The following is a 6,583-nucleotide window of genomic DNA, read 5'->3' on the forward strand; positions in this document are numbered from 1 at the left end:
TGACGTAGGCCCGACATCGTTCACGCAGACCGAAAATGGCTATGCACAGGTAGTTTCAGAGTACAGATACTCCACAACACGCCCGGTCGTAGCTCATTACTCATTGTTCTAACCGATTATCCGAGAAGCTACCGATAGGATTATAGCAAAGAAAAAGTGGTGCTTCTCTCGCTTGATCTTTGAGCCGAAAGCAGGAACCTGGCCCGAAGGTAGTTGGCATCCTTCCACAAGAAAGATGTTTTGATCCGCAGGTCAGTAGTGTTCGACGACCTTAATGCACTTAACCGTCAATGGCGATCACTTGATCGCTGATCAAAAAAAAAAGAACAAGCACGATGAAAAACACGCGCACTGCCAAAGAAATGACGGAAAGGACGCAACAACATGCCACCGCCCGATCATGCTGCCCTCAACTGTAAGTCCCCTTCAAAAATATGTAACAAGCCGCTCCCGGTTCCAGAGGAAAAGCTCCGGAACTGAATATGTATGTATTAAGGGGAATGAGAACGTCCTGCACTCTTTACTTATTACCCAAAATAAGGTACATACAGGTAATTACAAGTAATGATAGCATTGTACGTACCTTACCGCATTTTTCCATATAGTCCATAAACCAGCTCCGACATTTGTCGCATCGCAGCACTACATTTGAGACGCCTCTGTGGTCACGAAGTGACGCACGCGGCCTCCCTGAACACCCATTATAATGCAGGCCTTCACGACCATTTGCGAAATCGCAACACCGCCACCTCACACTTCTCAAAGCGAGACACATTTCCACATATGTGGTCTGCACTTCCTTGTGGATATCGATGGGCGTTCGCCCTTTGCCTCATAGAAGACGAATCATACATTCCTGATCGTACTCCGTGGATGTGTGAAGCACAACCGCCATCTTCCACAACCGACAGCCGCGCCGTGTCATGGAGCTACCGTCAGATTAAGGTTGGGCCGGTCCAAAAAAGGTTTACCGCTGGGAATGCATTTGTTGACTTCGTATATACAGCTCTAATTTGGGTAAAAAGAATAATGCAAAATACTTTCTGATTCGCCCTCGTAAAAACATTGAGCCGGCTTCTGTTCATTCTACGTGTACACTAATCGTGCCACCACTGCTAACATCTCCTTGGGAAGCCTTAGCAATTCTGCTGAAAAACAGAAAGAGTATTAAACACATGTTCGTGTCTACGGTTTTTGGCTGGGTGAGGACTTTACTTAAATTTTCTTTTATGATTTGGTGTCAATATAGCACTAGTCACTGGGGCGCCTTTTCTATTGTTCGATTATTACCACTTTAGCGTCGACATAGTGGCACACTCTATTGTGTGTGTTTTATTTTTCGGATGGGCTTTACGATTTCATTCGAGCTGCCTAAATGCCCAACGAGTTATTGTTCCCTTTCATTCTTGGCACAGACTGCGCATGCGCGAACATTCAACAACCTTCTGCCTCAGAAAGACACTAGTACTCCGGAGCGTCAGCATCAGCCATGACTGAAGAAAGAAACGGTGTGCACACGCCTCCCGCGTTTGCCTTCATCGAAGAAGCAACCCCGGGTACAAGCCGTGAAGGCGGTGAGGGTGCTTCAGCCACTTCCGACGATTACACTACGTGAGTATTCCCGCTTGTCAAATTTTCGTTGGATATTGTAAGCCGCAGAAACAACCTGGAATAAAATCTTTAACAGCTATACATTTCTTCCCACATAGAAGTGGGCGTTTTCGAGGACAACTTACAAGCAGCGTAGCTGCGGCTGTTTATGGTCATGGTAAACAGAAGCGCCTCTACAGGGCTGCAAATGTTCTTAACAGAGTGGAAATGTATATATTTAGATTGCGTTTATCACCGTGTCGCATACTTGTAGCAGTAGCCCATTGTCTGGGATGTTACGCTGCTTAGCTCGAAACACGGGTAATCTTCCAGGCGCAATTGTCTTTCGCCAGTGATTGTGAAATTGAAGAACGGACGGATACTTTCATTTAGGTGAACTTTACAGAAACTCAGGTGGCTAAACTTAATTCCCAGATCCCTCTAAGCCGCTTTCGTGGCGAGATGGGGTTTCGAAATATGAAAGACAAAGATATAAATTAATAGAACAGTACGTCACAATTTCTTCAGCGTTCGAGTGAGCTTACTTCAGGAGGCTCACAAAACGGAGCAAAAATAGTACCATTTGCTCAAAACTAAGAAATATGGGTGACCAAGTTAGCACATTTCATTTCAAATTTTTGCTGTTACGTGTTTATCAAGATACACAAAAAGCGCGATTGAAGAAAAACGGCATACGGCTTTGAAATGAACGCTTTGTTTAATTTTTCGGCATGTTCGCGACAATAGGAAAGTACCACCGGGGTGCCGCGATGGCTACGTCGTTTTGGCGCAACCGCGAACAGCCGCGTTGACAGTGTGTGCGAACGTAATCGTGAAATGGCGAGAACAGTTGCCGACCGCAAATATTAAAAAGCGTATTCGCAGTCTAGCAGAGCTGTTGCGGACGTATTTGGGCGACCGATTCGGCCGAGTGGGATAGCTAAGCTGACGTAGCCTAGCTAACCCTAACATAACATTGCCTTACCTAAAGTGTAAATTCAAGCTCTCGCGCGCTGTTCACTCACGCCGCTCATGGCGCGGCCATCCTGTCGCGATGTGTATGACTAGCGCTTTCCAGGTGACTTGCATGACGTCGTAGAGCTATACGCACCTAGTCTAAAATGGACGACTCGGTGGGGATGGCAGTACATAATTATCTCGTAATCTTGCAGCTTAGCCCTTTCTTAACCTGGATCACATACTTCTTGCTTGATGTTATGATTTAAGAAGTTGCGCAATTTAATAGTGTGCCGTTCACCCTATGCCAGCCAGCAAGGGATCATATTAATAAAACGATTTCTTACCGGTATTGCCTTCATTACCAAAAGAGCAGTTTCCTTGTTCCAAATTCTGTTTTCCAAAAACATTCTTCAGATGTCTTCTGCTCTACCTAGAAGCACTGAGTCAAAGGCCAATATGTATGCCTGATCCTACGATTTGTGAAGGATACATCAATGACGCGTGGGAGGCGCTGAACAGCCGGAACGATGCCACTGACGTCAAAGGTGTGTACGCCTTTAACCATCAATACCACCAACGAAGATGCTTAACAACCCACACAGGAGGCAGCATTTTAATCGATCATGACGGCGGTACATTTATTGCACATGCGGGCACCATACTAACGCCACCGTGTCGGTTGCTGGTTATGCAATCAGTGTTAACTTCATGCCGACGAATTGAGTGCTTATAGAGACAACAATACGCTTGTTACGAATAAATTCATTTTCAACGCGATGAATTCATTCGTAATAGCAATCGAAGCTTCTCCATTTGTCTTGGATTTCGTATAGTAATGAGGTCGGAGTAGCAAGCTTTGCAATGCACAGCAAGCCAACCGCGTGTTATATTTTCCACGTTGAATACTTGCTATAGGAGCCTGTCGAATAAGGGTCATTTGCCGGGCGCCCTTACAAATTTAATTTATACGCTGGAAATCGCCAAAGCGCCGTCAAAGGAGCGTTTAGGTAAGACAATTTTTCAAATCCATTCGTTATGGAAGAAGATAGATGTCATTGCGCTGTCTTGCTACTGTGCTATCAGCGGCAAGGATTAATGCCTACAGACTCTCCCCCTCTGCCTCGAATGACATCCTCAGGCGGCGTTTTTTGCTTGCCTTCTCCCCTACAGGAGCCAAGGGCCTAGGTCATGTTAACATGACGAGCCCCTCCATTTTTCATTTCGATACGTTTTTGGATGATCGACCCAATTCCCATGCAGTGGTCGGTGCCCTTGCAAGCAGTTCGCATGGCATATATGAATTGTACGTGAGACCTTGACCGGCTCTCTCAAAGCGCGGCTCCTTCCCAGGAAGATTACGTGGCCTACTGTTGAAAATTGCAACTGTGTCCTGCCACGCAGCCGCTTATACGGTGACGACGCGGTAGCCACCACCTAATTTACGAGCCACGCTTGTGTATTTGGAACAGCCAAACCTGGTGAGGGAATATTTAAGACAGCGCTCGGTCTGCCATACTGAAAAGCAGCCACACCTTATTAGTACTCTGTAAAACATGCAGTCACTGTATTTAACGTAGCGTGTCGAGATTGCTGCTTTTGCATTGTTTAATGACACTGACTCGTGCACTTGTAATTCTGCACGTCTTTCCCTTGTGACCAGATGCCGGGAACACTACCCTCAGCATTAGGGCATTGGGCGACCTATTTTAATCAGTGTGATAGGTATCGAAGGCATGCATAGCATCGCAGCCATTTTTTATGAGTTGTTAAACATGAACTGCTAACTGTAAATGCATTCTTAGGAACTTCAGCTACAGACGTATGTATATATATGCATCCTATAGACAGGATTTTAGAGAATTGTCCACTGTCCGTTGAAGCTTGCACCTGCCACATCTAGAGAAGATTTTCCTGGGTATTCTTCAAGCTTCAATGCAGTTTTCGCTTGTCCTGTCGCCTTTTCCTTTGTACACGGCCCGATCAGGCTGTCTATTGCTAGTAATGAATAGGCGGTATGCAAAACCTGCAGCTGCACTTTTGCACACGACCCGTTCGCCTTACAAGGTAGTTGATATCGGGGTACAAAGTAATGAAAGTGTCGACATGCGGGTTGGTAACATCATTAGGCAGTCACCCTTCGCTCTACCACCCAAGCTATCAAAACAGTTTCCTTTCGAATAAGAAGCTTCTGCTCGGGGACATTTCAGATTTTCCTACTGAACATGTAAAATGCATAAATTCCTTCAAGAAAAACTATTAGGCTGACAGGAACGATGTTCGTTGCATTTGAGAGTTGTCGCTACTGTAGTCAGGGAATTACATATTTAGGGGCTGGATGGTATGCCAATATTCCTGGAAATTGGCAAGTTTCTAAAAACTTGAAATACAACATCTGCAATTTAGTAACTCTACTCCTAAAACAAATATCGAGTCCTGTTAACCGCATGGTTTAGAATATCTAAAGCGGTCAAGTTTGATTTATGAAATTGCAGTTTACAGAAATGACATGTTTCCGAACTTTTTTTCAAAACTCCTAGCTACAACATTTTGGTAAAATTCAGACCGCTGCGTATCATCTTTGTGGATTTACGGGTATTAGTAAACGTTCTTTTCAGAATTATGGCATAGTTTTTATAGCTCAATTAGAATTGTAAGCTTGATATCGTTTTTTTACAAATATTATCGCAATCAGTACTTTTTAAAAGGGAGTTCACAGCCTGATCCTTAGGTTCGTTTACGGCAGTCACTAGATTTCATCATTTTCTTTCACATTGGATAGCCTGCATCAAGGTTGGTACAAGTGTGACACAGAAAGACAATATCCCAAGTACTTAGGCAGAAGCCTCCGTGCTGAAAGTTCATTGTGCGCTTTACTAAGCAGCTTTATAATAATGAGAACGCATCCTTCTCGGTAAAGGCAAGTTTCATGAGTGCCAAAGTCTGCTTATTGAATTTATTCTTAATTGCGACCTTAGTCAAGCATGGAACACACTTATTGCTGGAAACTAGAAACAAAGATTTGACCTTTGTAGTGCACAAAAAAAGTGACCTGTCGTGTTTTGCTTAGAACACGGTCGTGTTCTATCGTGGTGTCGAAATTACAGCGTATTTATTTTTGAAAATATCAACATTCTGTAAGTTTGATTGACGTTGTCCCTTTCGACCATAAGAATCTCTTACTTGCACTTGGCACCTAATTTCACACTTTCTGAAAGAAAAAGAACTGCATACGCCAACACAGCCGCCAGCTTTCCCTACCACTAAAGCCCAACTAAAACGTTTTGCATGCCACCATTTCTCAGCGCCAAATTTTCTTGCGCTTTTAATGACGTTTGCACAGCGGCTAGTGAACACCTCTGCTGTTTTTTCGGGCCATGCAGATGCCACTGACATGGGAAGCACCAATTACGCGCCTGCAATAACGGCCGCCAGCACCGATCACGCCAGGCCCAGTACGAGCCGCGCTGGCATCGAGAAATTATCGTCAACTACGAAAGACATCGCTAGGTGACACAACATTTTGAAATATTTCTTGACATAAACCAACCTAGCCATTTGGGGAACTGCGACTGCGACCGTACCGCTCACTCCAGATCTCATCCCGCATGATAAATAGAAAAATATATCATAAATGTAAAAGAAAAAGAAAAAAATGTCTGCGTCCAAGACGCGTGAAGACGCTTCAAGTATGCCGGATGACGCTTCAAGTATGCCGGATGACGCTGCAAGAACGCCTGATGTCGCTTCAAGGACGCCTGATGTCGCTTCAAGGACGCCTGATGTCGCTTCAAGGACGCCTGATGTCGCTTCAAGGACGCCTGATGTCGCTTCAAGGAAGCCTGATGTCGCTTCAAGGAAGCCTGATGTCCCTTCAAGGAGGCCTGATGACACGTGAAAGACTCCTGATGACGCTCCAACGACGCGTGGAGACGTTTCGGAGAAGCGTGGAGACGTTTCGGAGAAGCGTGGAGACGTTTCGGAGAAGCGTGGAGACGTTTCGGAGAAGCGTGGAGACGTTTCACAGGCGCGTGGA

At 45.1% G+C, this 6,583-nt stretch overlaps 1 long non-coding RNA gene across 1 annotated transcript; it reads left to right on the forward strand.

Moving 5' to 3' along the window:
• The first annotated feature begins 1,341 nt into the window (after window positions 1–1,341).
• On the forward strand, window positions 1,342–6,238 carry LOC129386622 (uncharacterized). The gene is made up of 3 exons (XR_011893685.1): window positions 1,342–1,611; window positions 2,965–3,095; window positions 5,931–6,238. It is a non-coding gene; the product is annotated as an uncharacterized lncRNA (long non-coding RNA).
• Window positions 6,239–6,583: the final 345 nt, after the last annotated feature.

This window comes from Dermacentor andersoni, chromosome 4, assembly GCF_023375885.2.
Source record: "Dermacentor andersoni chromosome 4, qqDerAnde1_hic_scaffold, whole genome shotgun sequence".
Lineage (NCBI taxonomy): Eukaryota > Metazoa > Arthropoda > Arachnida > Ixodida > Ixodidae > Dermacentor > Dermacentor andersoni.